Source organism: Manis javanica, chromosome 1 (assembly GCF_040802235.1).
Source record: "Manis javanica isolate MJ-LG chromosome 1, MJ_LKY, whole genome shotgun sequence".
Classification (NCBI taxonomy): Eukaryota; Metazoa; Chordata; class Mammalia; order Pholidota; family Manidae; genus Manis; species Manis javanica.
Window position 1 is genome coordinate 150,676,176 of NC_133156.1, and position 15,400 is coordinate 150,691,575.

The window sequence follows — 15,400 nt, forward strand, 5'->3', positions numbered from 1 at the left end:
CCCTTGCTGTCCTCGAACAGCATTTTTATGAGCATACAAATCATGTTTGCTAGGAAGCGTAAGAATTTGAGCAATGCGATCTCCTGGGCTAATAGCCATGGTTCCTCGTGGGGAGGAGACCATAATTTTAACTATTCCTTCATAGTCTGGATCTATAACTCCTGAGTGTACTATTAACCCTGCTTTAGTAGTGGAGCTCTGGCCCAATAAGAGACCCACTACTCCTTTTGCCAAAGGTCCCTTAAAATCTGACTCTACAACTTGAACTCCCATCTCGGGGGTCAATATGAGTCTGGTGGCAGCACAGATGTCCACTCCTGCGCTTCCTGCTGTTGCTCTCCGTGATCCCTCAGTGCTGGGTGAACTCCCTGATCTGTCAAAGGGTGGTGAGTTCTGGGTATCTGTTGAACCACCCCATACATTTGCGGGCCCTGAGGTGGAGGGCCCCTCCTCCTGTTTTTTTTGGCTCTTGAGGGGGCAGTGGTCGGCCTTCCACATCCACCACTGACCTACACTCACTGGCCCAGTGATTTCCTTTTCTACATCTCGGGCATAATCTTGGTTTGGGCCTGCTAGCAGGTTCATTGGCTTCCTTCAACTTGGGACAATCTCTTTTAAAATGACCCATTTGTTTGCAGTAGAAACAGGCCCCAGGAGGGGTTGACCTTCCACAAGCATCTCTCAGTCCCTGAGTTATGGCTGCGGCCATAACCTGTCCTTGTACCACACTGTCATTAATGTCCCTACAAACCTTAATATAAGTACTCAGATCTTTTTTCTTCCAGGGTCTTATGGCCTCCCTACACCATTTGTTGGCCTGCTCATAGCCCAGCTGCTTCACAAGGGGCATAGCAGTATCAACATCACCAAATATGCAACCGGGTGTTTGCATCAGTCTGGCTAGAAAGTCTGCATATGGCTCATTAGATCCTTGCAACACCTTTGACAGCTGACCGTGTAGGTCACCTGTGCCTTGCACCGTCTTCCAGGCCCTCACTGCTGCTGTGGCTATTTGCATATATACCGCTGGGGGGAGTCCTACCTGATTCTGTTGACCCAAATATGGACCCGTGCCCATCAACATGTCTAAGTTCCATTGATGATTACCTGCTGCGGCATTACGCCGAGCCGTGTCCTGTGAAAATTCTTGCCAGGCTGTCTTAAATGTCAGGTACTGATCTCCAGAGAGGGCTGCTCTTGCTACATTGGCCCAATCATCCGGCGTCAGATTAAGAGAAGCTACTGACTCCACTAAAGAAACAGTGAAAGCTGCCTGGGGGCCATACGTTGTGGATGCTTCCTTCAGACTTTTAATGACCTTGAAATCTAGGGCTTGATGATACCTCTGTTGTGTATTAGGGTCTTCAAATTCAGGGAAAGAGACACTTCCTTGTTCTCTCAGCCACTCCCTCCACCCCCCTCTTTCTAGTCCTTGATTGCAATCACACGTACGACGACAGGGCTGTACGTGATACGGGGGCGGTTCTGCAAATGAAGCCGGAGGAAGAGGGGGGCTGACGGCACCATTTTCAAGGGTGGTTTCAGGGTTGTTGAGAGGGGGGTGTCCTCGGACTCCTCTTCCTCTTTCTGTTGCCTCAGCTGCGTTAGGGAGGGATAACTGCGGGGGATAGAGCGTTCCTTCCTCTGGGCGATTCTAAGTCTCCTTATATGCTTTTCTAATTCCTCCCCCGATAGCTCCCCTTCCTCATCTGTAGATCCTCCTCACTCAGACCCCCTCTCTGAGGTCCTAGCGGAGGATCTTTCCTCCCGGACATCTTCCAGGACTTCCTCCCCCTCTCTTATAGCCTCTCTGTAGCTTGGCTTATCCTCCTTAAGGCACCCCCTGACTAGACTCCATATAGGAATCGTCCCTACCGGGAGCAGTTCCACTTGATCTGCTTTGCGCAGATCATTCCCTAGTCTTTCCCACAAGGGGGCAGTGATCCTTCCCTCATCCAAAAACCACTGCGCATGCTTCTCAACAGTATGTAAGAAAGCCCTCACGGTTTTAGCCTTTAATGGAGTTCCATTAGCCCTTAGGAGTGCCCGGAGTGGTTCCTCCGCCCAGATCCTAGACACCTCTGAACCCATAGTGCGGAGGAAAGGAGGTTGACTCTGTTCTAAGTTGAGGTTACGTGCGCCCGCGCTTGTACCCCTGAATTGAGTCTCCTTACAGCCTGAGAGTCCTCGCTAACTGGTTTTCGTCGCTTCCCACGAACTTTAGTCTACGTCGCTTTACCTGCGAACTTTCCACAGCGCTCTTATTCTTTCGTGAGGAAACGCAGAAACATATACAGACTAAGACAGAACAAGACAAGGAACACAAAGGCTAAACACACACACCACAATTGCTTGCATTCGCACAACCTGATGTTGCTTTCACTTTGTCCCTGACCATACTCACCACTCTCCAAAATGTCAGTCACTCATGTAACTCTTCCAAAGGGTGTCCACTCGGATCGCCGCAGGGTGAGAAGTTCCACTCCATCCTCGGACGCCAGGTTTTGGTCCTGGGTTTCGGCACCAGCTATCGCATCCTGCCACCTAGGGTGATGGCAGGAGAACGATCACCAAAGGCCTGGTTCATTAGGAATTTTTATTATGGGCATCCGAGCATCCATCTAGCGATAGGCAAAAGCAAAAAACAACAACCACACACACTTCCTCCAGGGCAGCAGCTTATATAGCATATCCCAACCAATCAGCTGACTGATCACACGCCAGGTTCAGTCTTATTGGAAACGTGAAAAGCATGCTATGAGCACGAGCACGGAAATGGGGACAAGCCAATCATGGAGACTTCCTTATGCGCTGAGCTGTAGGGCCAGGAAGGGTGGTGTGTAGGAAGCAGGCGCCATCTTTAGGGCGTTGTCCAGCTAGAGTGGGGCTCAGCCTTGACCGTAGGCTGGGCCCCCACAAACAAGCAAAAAGAAAATAAGCCGATTAAAAAATGGGCAGAGGTGCTGAACAGACACTTCTCCGAAGAAATTCAGATGGCTAACAGGCACATGAAAAGATGGTCCACATCGCTAATCATCAGGGAAATGCAAATTAAAACCACAATGAGATATCACCTCACACTGGTAAGGATCACCACCATCCAAAAGACAAACAACAACAAATGTTGGTGAGGTTGTGGAGAAAGGGGAACCCTCCTACACTGCTGATGGGAATGTAAATTAGTTCAACCATTGTGAAAAGCAGTATGGAGGTTCCTCAAAAAGCTCAAAATAGAAATACCATTTGACCCAGGAATTCCACTTCTAGGAATTTACCCTAAGAATGCAGCAACCTAGTTTGAAAAAGACAGATGCACCCCTATGTTTATCACAGCACTATTTACAATAGCCAAGAAATGGAAGCAACCTAAGGGTCCATCAGTAGATGAATGGATGAAGAAGATGTGGTACATATACACAATGGAATATTATTCAGCCATAAGAAGAAAACATCCTACCATTTGCAACAACATGAATGGAGCTATAGGGTATTATGCTCAGTGAAATAAGCCAGGCAGAGAACAACATGTGACAAATGATTTCACTCATCTGTGGAGTATAAGAACAAAGAAAAAACTGAAGGAACAAAACAGCAACAGAGTCACAGAACCCAAGAATGGACTAACAGTTACCAAAGGGAAAGGGACTGGGAAGGATGGGTGGGAAGGGAGGGAGAAGGGGGAAAAGGAGCTTTATGATTAGCACACATAATGTAGCAGGGGGAGGTGGGACAAGGAAAAGGCAGTATAACAGAGAAAACAAGTAATGATTCTATAGCATCTTAGTACACTGATGGACAGCAACTGTAATGGAGTATGTGGTGGGAATTTGATAATAGGGGGAGTCTAGTAACCATAATGTTCAAGTAATTGTACATTAATGATATGAAAATAAAATTAATTAAGTAATTAATTAAGAAAACATACTGAAAGGAAAAAATCCTGACTTAGAATTCTTTTTTTTTTGAGAGGGCATCTCTCATATTTATTGATCAAATGGTTGTTAACAACAATAAAATTCTGTATAGGTGAGTCAATGCTCAATGCACAATCATTAATCCATCTCAAGCCTAATTCTCATCAGTCTCCAATCTTCTGAAGCATAACGAACAAGTTCTTACATGGTGAACAAATTCTTACATAGTGAATAAGTTCTTACATGGTGAACAGTACAAGGGCAGTCATCACAGAAACTTTCAGTTTTGATCATGCATTATGAACTATAAACAATCAGGTCAAATATGGAATATTCGTTTGATTTTTATAATTGATTTATATGTGGATCCCACATTTCTCCCTTTATTATTATTATTATTATTATTTTTAATAAAATGCTGAAGTGGTAGGTAGATGCAAGATAAAGGTAGAAAACATAGTTTAGTGTTGTAAGAGAGCAATTGTAGATGATCAGGTGTGTGCCTGTAGACTATGTGTTAATCCAAGCTAGACAAGGGCATTAAAACATCCACGGAAGCAGAAGATTTCTCTCAAAATGGGGGGTGAGGTTCTAAACCTCACCACTGTTGATCCCCAATTTCTCACCTGATGGCCCCCCTGCGACTGTGCCTGTCTTAGGTTGTTCCACCCTTGAGGAATCTTTCCTGTCTCTGGCTAACCAGTCATCTTCCGGGGCCATACAGGGAGATGTAAAGTTGGTAAGTGAGAGAGAAGCCATATTGTTTGAAAAGGTTGGCTTTTTACTTCTTTGAAGATTTATGCCCTGTGGCTTCTATGCCCAGCATTTGTCTTGAGGTATCTTTACCACTTGGAGGAATTATGATACTCAGTAAATTCGATATGAGGCACGAATTCTATTTAAGGGTTATAATTAGGAAGGAAGAAGAAAAGCTATAGAGGTAGCAGACGGAAGAAAACATGGGAGGATTGATTATTTCTTTGACATATCTTCTTGTAGAGTAACTTAAGCATGTATAGGTTTTAAACTACTAATTAAATTGCACACACATTAACATAATAGGAATACAGTTACATAACCAAAGCAGATCTATAATTACCAGCCATCTCCAGTGAAGCCAAGAAAACCAGTTAGGCATCCTAGGCCTTTGTGAAAATTTGTCTATGATATGATGGATATTGTCCAACTGTACTTGAACAGTCTGAGAGAAATCAGACAAATTAAAACAACCCATTCCTGGGAACTGTTCACATCCCATATGTTCTTTTAACAGTAGATAGTCTGTAGTAGAATTCTTCACCTAGTGAAAATGATTTTAAAATACATTTTGAAAGTAAGTGTGTTGCAGACGTACAGAAGCTGGAAGAACTCATTGCCCACATCCACTCTACCAGAAATGATAAAGGAGCCTCCAGCAGCAGGGGACAGGGCCAGGTAGGATTCTGATCTACACGAAGGGATGCAGAACACCAGAAACAGCAACTGTGGGGAAATAGGGACACTTGTTTTCTCAGTACTAAAATTACTTTAAAAGATAATGGGACGGAGGAGCCAAGATGGCAGCATGAGTAGGGCAGCGGAAATCTCCTCCAAAACCATATATACTTTTGAAAATACAACAAATACAACTATTCTGAAAAGAGAAACCAGAAGATACAGTACAACAGCCAGGCTACATCTACACATGCAAGAACCCAGCGCCTCACAAAGGGGGTAAGATACAAGCCACAGCCCAGTGGGACCTGAGCGCGTCCCCCACCCGAGCTCCCCAGTGGGAGGAGAGGAGTCAGAGATGGGAGGGAGAGGGAGCCCAGGACTGCTAATACTCAGCCCTAGCCATCCGCACCAGAGTGCAGACACACAGTGCATGGGGTGCTGGATACTAGGGAAATGGGAGAGTAAAACATGCGAGTGGGTCCCTGCAGCCAATGCCCCGGGGACAAAGAAAAGCAAGTGCTTTTTGTAAGTCTTAAAGGGACAGGGACCCACAGCTGGACGGAAGCATCCCGGGACACTTAACCCAGCAGCCGGGAATCCCGGGGAACTCTGGGCACTCTAACCCCCTGGGCAGCAGGACAGCTTGGAGGCCCCTCGCAGCAATAAACAGCCTCCCATCCGTTCCCCCTCTGCCACAGCCCCACCATAGCAGGGGAGCAGCCTAAGAACAGCCGTGCCCACAGCAACTGCCCAGAGCCTCCTCCACAGCCACCTGGGCCAGACTTACAGGCCCTGTCAGCACACAGCTGCCCAGCACAAGCCGGTAGGGGTCACCATTCCTCCAGGAGAGGAAGGTGACCAGCAAGTAGGAAGGGACTTTGTTCTCCCAGCTGACACATGTGCCAACTGCCCACGACTACCTCTATCGCCATGAAAAGGCAGAATAATTTGATCCAGACCAGACTAACAGAAAACCCCTGAGAAGGAGCCTGGGGAGATAGATTTAACCAATCTTCCTGAAAATAATTCAAAATAAAGGTCATAACCATGCTGACGGAGCTGCAGAGAAAAATGCAAGAGCTAACGGATAAGGTTGGGAGGGACAATACAGAAATAAAACAATCTCTGGAAGGACTTAAGACCTGAATGGATGAGATGCAAGAGGCCATTAATGGAATACAAACCAGAGAACAGGAACGCAGAGAAGCTGACGCAGAGAGAGATAAAAGGATCTCCAGGAATGAAAGAATATTAAGAGAAAGGTGTGACCAATCCAAATGGAACAATATCCACATTCTAGGGGTACCAGAAGAAGAAGAGAGATAAAAAGGAATGGAAAGTGTTTTTGAAGGAATAATTCCTGAAACCTTCCCCAAACTGGGGGGAGGAAATAGTCTCTCAGACCATGGAAGCCCACAGAACTCCCAACACAAGAGACCCAAGGAGGACAACACCAAGACACATAATAATTAAAATGGCAAAGATCAAGGACAAGGACAGAGTTTTAAAGGCAGCCAGAGAGAGAAAAAAGGTCACCTACAAAGGAAAACACATCAGGCTATCATCAGACTTCTCAACAGAAACCTTACAGGCTTGATATGGCATGATATATTCAATGCAATGAAACAGAAGGGCCTTGAACCAAGAATACTGTATCCAGCACGATTATCATTTAAATTTGAAGGAGGGATTAAGCAATTCCTAGACAAGCAAAAGTTGAGGGAATTTCCCTCCCACAAACCACCTCTACAGGGTATTTTAGAGGGACTGCTCTAGACGGGAACACTCCTAGGCTAAATAGATGTCACCAGAGAAAATAAAGTCACAGCAAAGAAAGCAGAACAACCAAATACTAACTAAAGGCAAAAAATAAAATCAACTACTCACAAAAGCAGTCAAAGGAAACACAAAAGAGCACAGAATAAAACACCTAACATATAAAGAATGGAGGAGGAGGAATAAGAAGGAGAGAAATAAAATCATCAGACTGTGTTTATAATAGCTCAATAAGCGAGTTAAGTTAGACAGATAGTAAAGAAGCTAACCTTGAACCTTTGGTAATCAGGAATCTAAAGCCTGCAATGGCAATAAGTACATATCTTTCAATAATCACCCTAAATGTAAATGGACTGAATGCACCAATCAAAAGACACAGAGTAACAGAATGGATAAAAAAGCAAGACCCATCTGTATGCTGCTTACAAGAGACTCACCTCAAACCCAAACATGTGCAGAGACTAAAAGTCAAGGGATGGAAAAAGATATTTAATGCAAACAACAGGGAGAAAAAAGCAGGTGTTGCAATACTAGTATCAGACACAATAGACTTCAAAACAAAGAAAGTAACAAGAGATAAAGAAGGACATTACATAATGATAAAGGGCTCAGTCCAACAAGAGGATATAACCATTATAAATGTATATGCACCCAATACAGGAGCACCAAATATGTGAAACAAATACTAACAGAGTTAAAGGAGGAAATAGAATGCAATGTATTCATTTTAGGAGACTTGGGCACACCACTCACTCCAAAGGACAGATCCACCAGACAGAAAATAAGTAAGGACACAGAGGTGCTGTACAACACACTAGAACAGATGGACCTAATAGACATCTATAGAACTCTACACCCAAAAGCAGCAGGATACACATTTTTCTCAAGTGCACATGGAACATTTTCCAGAATAGACCACATACTAGGCCACAAAAAGAGCCTCAGTAAATTCAAAAAGATTGAAATTCTACCAGCCAACTTCTCGGACCACAATGGGATAAAACTAGAAATAAATTGTACAAAGAAAGCAAAAAGGTTCACAAACACATGGAGGCTTAACAACATGCTCCTAAATAATCAATGCATCAATGACCAAATTAAAATAGAGATCAAGCAATATATGGCAACAAATGACAGCAACAACACAAAGCCCCAACTTCTGTGGGACGCAGGAAAAGCAGTTCTAAGAGGGAAGTATATAGCAATCCAGGCATATTTAAAGAAGAAAGAACAATCCCAAATGAATAGTCTAATGTCACAATTATTGAAATTGGCAAAAGAAGAACAAATGAGGCCTAAAGTCAGCAGAAGGAGGGACATATTAAAAATCAGAAAAGAAATAAATAAAATTGAGAAGACTAAAACAATAGAAAAAATCAATGAAACCAAGAGCTGGTTCTTTGAGAAAATAAATAAAATAAATAAGCCTCTAGCCAGACTTATTAAGAGAAAAAGAGAATCAACACACATCAACAGAATCAGAAACAAGAAAGGAAAAATCACTACAGACACCACAGAAATACAAAGAATTATTAGAGAATACTATGAAAACCTGTATCCTAACAAGCTGGAAAACCTAGCAGAAATGGACAACTTTGTAGAAAATACAACCATCCAAGACTGACCAAGGAAGAAACAGAAAATCTAAACAGACCAATTACCAGCAACGATATTGAAGCGGTAATCAAAAAACTACCCAAGAGCAAAACCCCTGGGCCAGATGGATTTACTGCAGAATTTTATCAGACATACAGAGAAGACATAATACCCATTCTCCTTAAAGTTTTCTGAAAAATAGAAGAGGAGGGAATACTCCCAAACTCATTCTATGAAGTCAGCATCACCCTAATACCAAAACCAGGCAAAGACCCCACCAAAAAAGAAAATTACAGACCAATATCCCTGATGAACATAGTTGCAAAAATACTCAATATAATATTAGCAAACCAAATTCAAAAATACATCAAGAGGATCATACACCATGACCAAGTGGGATTCATCTCAGGGATACAAGGATGGTACAGCATTTGAAAATCCATTAACATCACCCAACACATCAACAAAAAGAAGGACAAAACTCACATGATCATCTCCATAGATGCTGAAAAAACAATCAACAAAATTCAACATCGATTCATGATAAAAACTCTCAGCAAAATGGGTATACAGGGCAAGTATCTCAACATAATAAAGGCCATATATGATAAACCCACCGCCAACATCATACTTAACAGTGAGAAGCTGAAAGCTTTTCCTCTAAGATCGGGAACAAGACAGGGATGCCCACTCTCCCCACTGTTATTCACCATAGTACTGGAGGTCCTAGCCACAGCAATTAGACAAAACAAAGAAATACAAGGCATCCAGATTGGTAGAGAAGAAGTCAAATTGTCACTATTTGGAGATGACATGGCACTGTACATAAAAAACCCTAAAGACTCCACTCCAAAACTACTAGAACTAATATTGGAATTCAGCAAAGTTGCAGGATACAAAATTAATACACAGAAATCTGTGGCTTTCCTATACACTAACAATGAACTAACAGAAAGAGAAATCAGGAAAACAATTCCATTCACAACTGCATCAAAAAGAATAAAATACCTAGGAATAAAACTAACCAAGAAAGTGAAAGACCTATACACTGAAAACTATAAGACACTCTTAAGAGAAATTAAAGAGGTCACTAACAAATGGAAACTCATCCCATGCTCCTGGCTAGGAAGAATTAATATTATCAAAATGGCCATCCTGCCCAAAGCAATATACATATTTGATGCAATCCCTATCAAATTACCAATAGCATTCTTCAACGAACTGGAACAAATAGTTCAAAAATTCATATGGAACCACCAAAGACCCCGAATAGCCAAAGCAATCCTGAGAAGGAAGAATAAAGTGGGGGGGGATCTTGCTCCCCAACTTCAAGCTCTACTACAAAGCCACAGTAATCAAGACAATTTGGTACTGGCACAAGAACAGAGCCACAGACCAGTGGAACAGAATAGAGACTCCAGACATTAACCCAAACATATATGGTCAATTAATATATGATAAAGGAGCCATGGACATACAATGGGGAAATGACAGCCTCTTCAACAGTTGGTGTTGGCAAAACTGGACAGCTACATGTAAGAGAAATGAAACTGGATTATTGTCTAAATCCATACATAAAAGTAAATTCGAAATGGATCAAAGACCTGAATGTAAGTCACAAAACCATAAAACTCTTAGAAAAAAACATAGGCAAAAATCTCTTGTACATAAACATGAATGACTTCTTCATGAACATATCTCCCTGGGCAAGGGAAACAAAAGCAAAAATGAGCAAGTGGGACTATATCAAGCTGAAAAGCTTCTTTACAGCAAAGGACACCATCAATAGAACAAAAAGGTACCCTACAGTATGGGAGAATATATTCATAAATGACAGATCCGATAAAGGGTTGACATCCAAAATATATCAAGAGCTCACGCACCTCAACAAACAAATAGCAAGTAATCCAATTAAAAAATGGGCAGAGGAGCTGAACAGTTCTCCAAAGAAGAAACTCAGATGGCCAACAGGCACATGAAAAGATGCTCCATATCACTAGTCATCTGCAAAATGCAAATTAAAACCACAATGAGATATCACCTCACACTGGTAAGGATCACCACCATCCAAAAGACAAACAACAACAAATATTGGCGAGGTTGTGGAGAAAGGGGAACCCTCCTACACTGCTGATGGGAATGTAAATTAGTTCAACCATTGTGAAAAGCAGTATGGAGGTTCCTCAAAAAGCTCAAAATAGAAATACCATTTGACCCAGGAATTCCACTTCTAGGAATTTACCCTAAGAATGCAGCAACCCAGTTTGAAAAAGACAGATGCACCCCTATGTTTATCACAGCACTATTTACAATAGCCAAGAAATGGAAGCAACCTAAGGGTCCATCAGTAGATGAATGGATGAAGAAGATGTGGTACATATACACAATGGAATATCATTCAGCCATAAGAAGAAAACAAATCCTACCATTTGCAACAACACGGATGGAGCTATAGGGTATTATGCTCAGTGAAATAAGCCAGGTGGAGAAAGACAAGTACCAAATGATTTCACTCATACGTGGAGTATAAGAACAAAGAAAAAACCGAAGGAACAAAACCGCAGCAGACTCACAGAACCCAAGAATGGACTAACAGTTACCAAAGGAAAAGGGACTGGGAAGGATGGGTGGGAAGGGAAGGATAAGGGGTGGGGGGCAAGTAAGGAGCCATTACAATTAGCATGTATAATGTGTGGGGTCGGGGGCATGGGGAGGGCTGTGCAACACAGGGAAGACAAGTAGTGATTCTACAGCATCTTACTACACTGATGGACAGTAACTGTAATGGGGTTTGTGGGGGTGACTTGGTGAAGGGGGGAGTCTAGTAAACATAATGTTCTTCAAAAAAAAAATGATCATGGACTGCATAAAGCTAAAATAACAGCAGTGTTTATGTGTAGAATAAAAATGTGTGACACCAGCACCTGTGCAGGGGGAGGCACGTGGAGGTGCCCTGGGGAAGGCTCCCACCAGATGTGAGCTTGGGCTCTATTCAGAGGGAATCTCAGATTAAAGGCACAGACCATAAGCCTGACAGCAGCCTCTACGATACAACTGTGGTGCCAATAAAGGAGATAAAATAGAATCGTACAAAATCCTAAATGAAAGAGAAGGCAGAAAAATGTGAGATGAGGAATGGAGAATAGATGAGGTGAAGAGCCAATAGCGAAACAGCAGATTTGAACCCAGCCATGCCAGTAATTACAGTAAAAAATGTAAGCGGCTAAACGGTCCATTAGAAGGCAGAGATGGCCAGACTTCATAAAAAAAGAAGATCCAATCATATGGCACCTATAAGAAGCCCACCTGAAATACAAGTACACAAGCAGGTTAAAAATAAAACATGGAGAGACAATTCACCATGTTCACATTCTTAAAAGGGAAGCTGGACTGACTTATCAGGAAAAGTTGATTTTAGAGAATATTACCAGGAAATAGTCTTTTCATTAAACCAAATCTTTCAGTTCATCAACAGGACACAATCCTAAATGTTTATGTACCCTATAAGAGAGCTTCAAATCACATTAAGCAAAAGTTGTTAGAAATGCAAGGAGAAATAGTGGGATCCACAGTTATAGGAGATTTCAACACCTCTCTCAATAACTTGTAGAACAAGGAGACAGAAAACCCATGAGAATGTGGAAGAGGGGGGTCGCTGTCAACCTACAGCTGTGTCCCAGACGGCCCCCTCAACCCTAGAGGGACATGTGGTTTTCAAGAGCTCATAGGATGTCCACCAAGAAAGACAATATTCTGGGCTGTAAAACAACCATAGATACACATTGTATAAGAGCCTCAAATTAGCAAGCAGTAACACCCCTGGGAAAATCTCCAAGCATTTGGGAATTAAATATCACACTTTGAAAGAATCCATGGATCAAACAAGAAATCAAAAGGGAAATCACAGTATTTTGAACTGAATGAAAATGAAAACAAAATTCCCCAAGTCTGTGGTATCCTGGTCGCTGAAAGCTGGAGGGCAGGTAGAGGGGGACCCATCGTGCTGGAACCTGCAGTGCAGACAAGGGTTCCGAGGTCCTCGGCTTCCACCTGAGGAAATCCAGACAGACTGAACCCAGGGTAAGAACAAGGGTGTAGTATCTGAGCAAAAGTCAGTGTCATACAACAGTCATAAGCTCAGAAGCTGGTCCCGTGGGGGTACCCTTGCTGATGGGAGCAGAGCAGCCGGGTGTGGGCCCAGCCCCGAGTGCCTGGGACCCTGAGGGCCCCCCTGGCTTGCTCTCTAGGGAGCTGGGATGCTCCTGGGCAGCTCCAAGGCAGCGAGCAGGATTTAATTCTGTGAGTAAGTTCCACCTCTCGGGCTTCATGTGGATAATTCTGTCTTGCCGCTTTTCTTAAATTTCATCTAACAACCTTCAGGAGCGCAGCAGGCAAAGGTGTGCAGGGGGCCGAGCTGCATTTGCCGAGGGCCGGGGCTGAGTCCCCGCAGTCTGCGGGGTTTCTGCGCTCAGCACTTGTTACCAGTGTTCACCAGGTGGTTTGGGGTTCAAGAGAAAGTGCACAGGGACTGAGGCGGCCAGGACGGACTGACGGGGCGCACCAGAGCGCGGGGAGGGTAGGGGCCGTGTGCTGAGCGGGCCGCAGGGGTTGTTTTCCTGGGGGCTGCCAGAGCAGCTTTTGTCTCCCCAGCCGGCCTTGCCCCCCCTCCGCGGGCTCCTTGAGAGATCCAGCCACTCTGGCCTCTGCTCCTACGGAAAACCCTCCTTAAACCCCGGACCCCTCAGCGCGTCCTGCTCCTGGTACTCTGCGCCGCGGGGGGACGACGGTGCTGCCTGCGGTGTTGGCCTGCGTCCGCCTTCCCTGAGCCTGAACCTGCTGCGACCCACATGCAGGCCCTGGTGTCCCGGCCGCGGCCCTGGGCCCAGCCAGCTCCCGGAGCCGCCCACGGGTGTCGAGGCCTCTTGGGACGTGGTGAGAGTCCCTGTCCCGTCCACGCCCGACCAGAGTGGCTACAGCAGAGAGCTTGCAGCCAGAGGCTGCGGGGCCATGGAGACAGGTGGCAGCTGGGGACGCAGGACACCTCGGCCCCTCTGGGACAGGGTCTAAAGCTGAGCACCCACAGTGCGACTGGCAATCACATCCTGCAGTGCCTACAATGCCAGCAAAACCCTGTCCACACATGCTCAGAGCGACCCCAGCTGTGACGGCTCCGGCACGGGAAAGCCCACGCCCTCCAGCAGGTGTGCGGGTAGATGAGCTGCACGTCCTCACCACCGCACGCCCGCTGCTCCGAGAGGAAGCGGATTGTGACACAGACACGCACAAGAGCTATGTGGGTGTTAGGGCCAGAGTCAAGGGGCCGCACGTGGTGACTCCCTGCGCCATTCCCCAGGCCACACGGCTTGGCCACGGCGCATGCGAGGCCATCCTGCAGGTGGTGGGACAGTTCCCTCCCTGCCTTGAGGGCAGCGCTGGCCACACAAGCCCATGCAGGTGGCAAGTGACAGCAACGGCACACTTGCATGGAGGCAGGGTGCAGCCTCAGCCTGGGGTCGGCCGCGGTGCACAAAGTGCAGGGCCCTTCCGCTTAGCTGCATTCCGCCTCACTGTGCCAGTAGAATAATGCCCCAGACATGCCCATCCCAATCCTGGAACTGGGAGTGCGACCTCACCAGACCCCAGGTCTTAGCAGATGGGGCTCTGTGAAGGACTCTGTGGGGGGAGACGTCCAGGAGTATCTGGCGGGGGGGCTCAACCAAGCAGAGGGTCCCCCTCAGAGGGCCCTGGAGGGTGAGTGGGGGAGTCATGGCCTCGGGCGTGTGGGGGCGCTGTGCTGGGGGGAGCGTGGGGCAGGACCGAGCACCGCCACCCTCCCAGCGCCGTCCCCCAGCATCGGCTCACGGACATGGGGCACCGCTGTCAGCAGAGGCGCTGGCCACCAAGGCTCTTCCTGCTGCCTTTGTGGCCGCATCACAGACGTCCGCGTCCTGTGTGCTGCGCTGCCTTCGCGCTAGCGGCCAACTGAGCGGCTGACCTGTGTGGGTCCCGGTTCTGCGGGTGCCCTCGCTCCCTCTGGCCGCCTGTCTGAGGTGTGAGCCGTGTGTTCTTCCAGGACGCCAGCAGCGGGGTGTGCCGTACAGTGGGCGTGGGCAACGCCAGGGCACTTCCCACACCTGCCCCACTCGAGGGCCCCCCCGACGCTATCTCCGGAGCTGTTCCAGCAGGAGGGCAGCCTGCCACTCCAGCCCTACCCCTTGACAGTGGACACAGGAAGCCACCCATGCCCGCCAAGCCCGGGGCCCTGCTCGAGAACCAGCCACTCAGTTGTTTGTTCAAAATCTCCCCGGGGCTCAAGTCACTGAGATGTGCAGTTTGCAGGGTGCTCTGTTGCCTTGTATCCACCCACGCGGGGGGACCGGCAGTCGAGCCGTCTCTGCGGTTCTGTGGCAGCGCAGGTGGGGGGCCAGGGCTGCACAGGCCTCCAGATTGGGTCCCCGCGCAGACTGCGGGCCACCCTGCTGGGCATAGCACTCACATTGTGGGGGTCGTTCTTCCAGAACCAGTGACCCCAGTGTTTGTCGTTTGGCTCCTGGTGCAGAAGCCACTCATGCTAGAAACCGAGTGGAGGAGAGAAGCCCTGCCATTGCCTTCCAACAGTCCTGGAAGGGAATCCTGTTTTATTTTATCCTAAGTCAAAAATGTAATTTTTGCTCTTG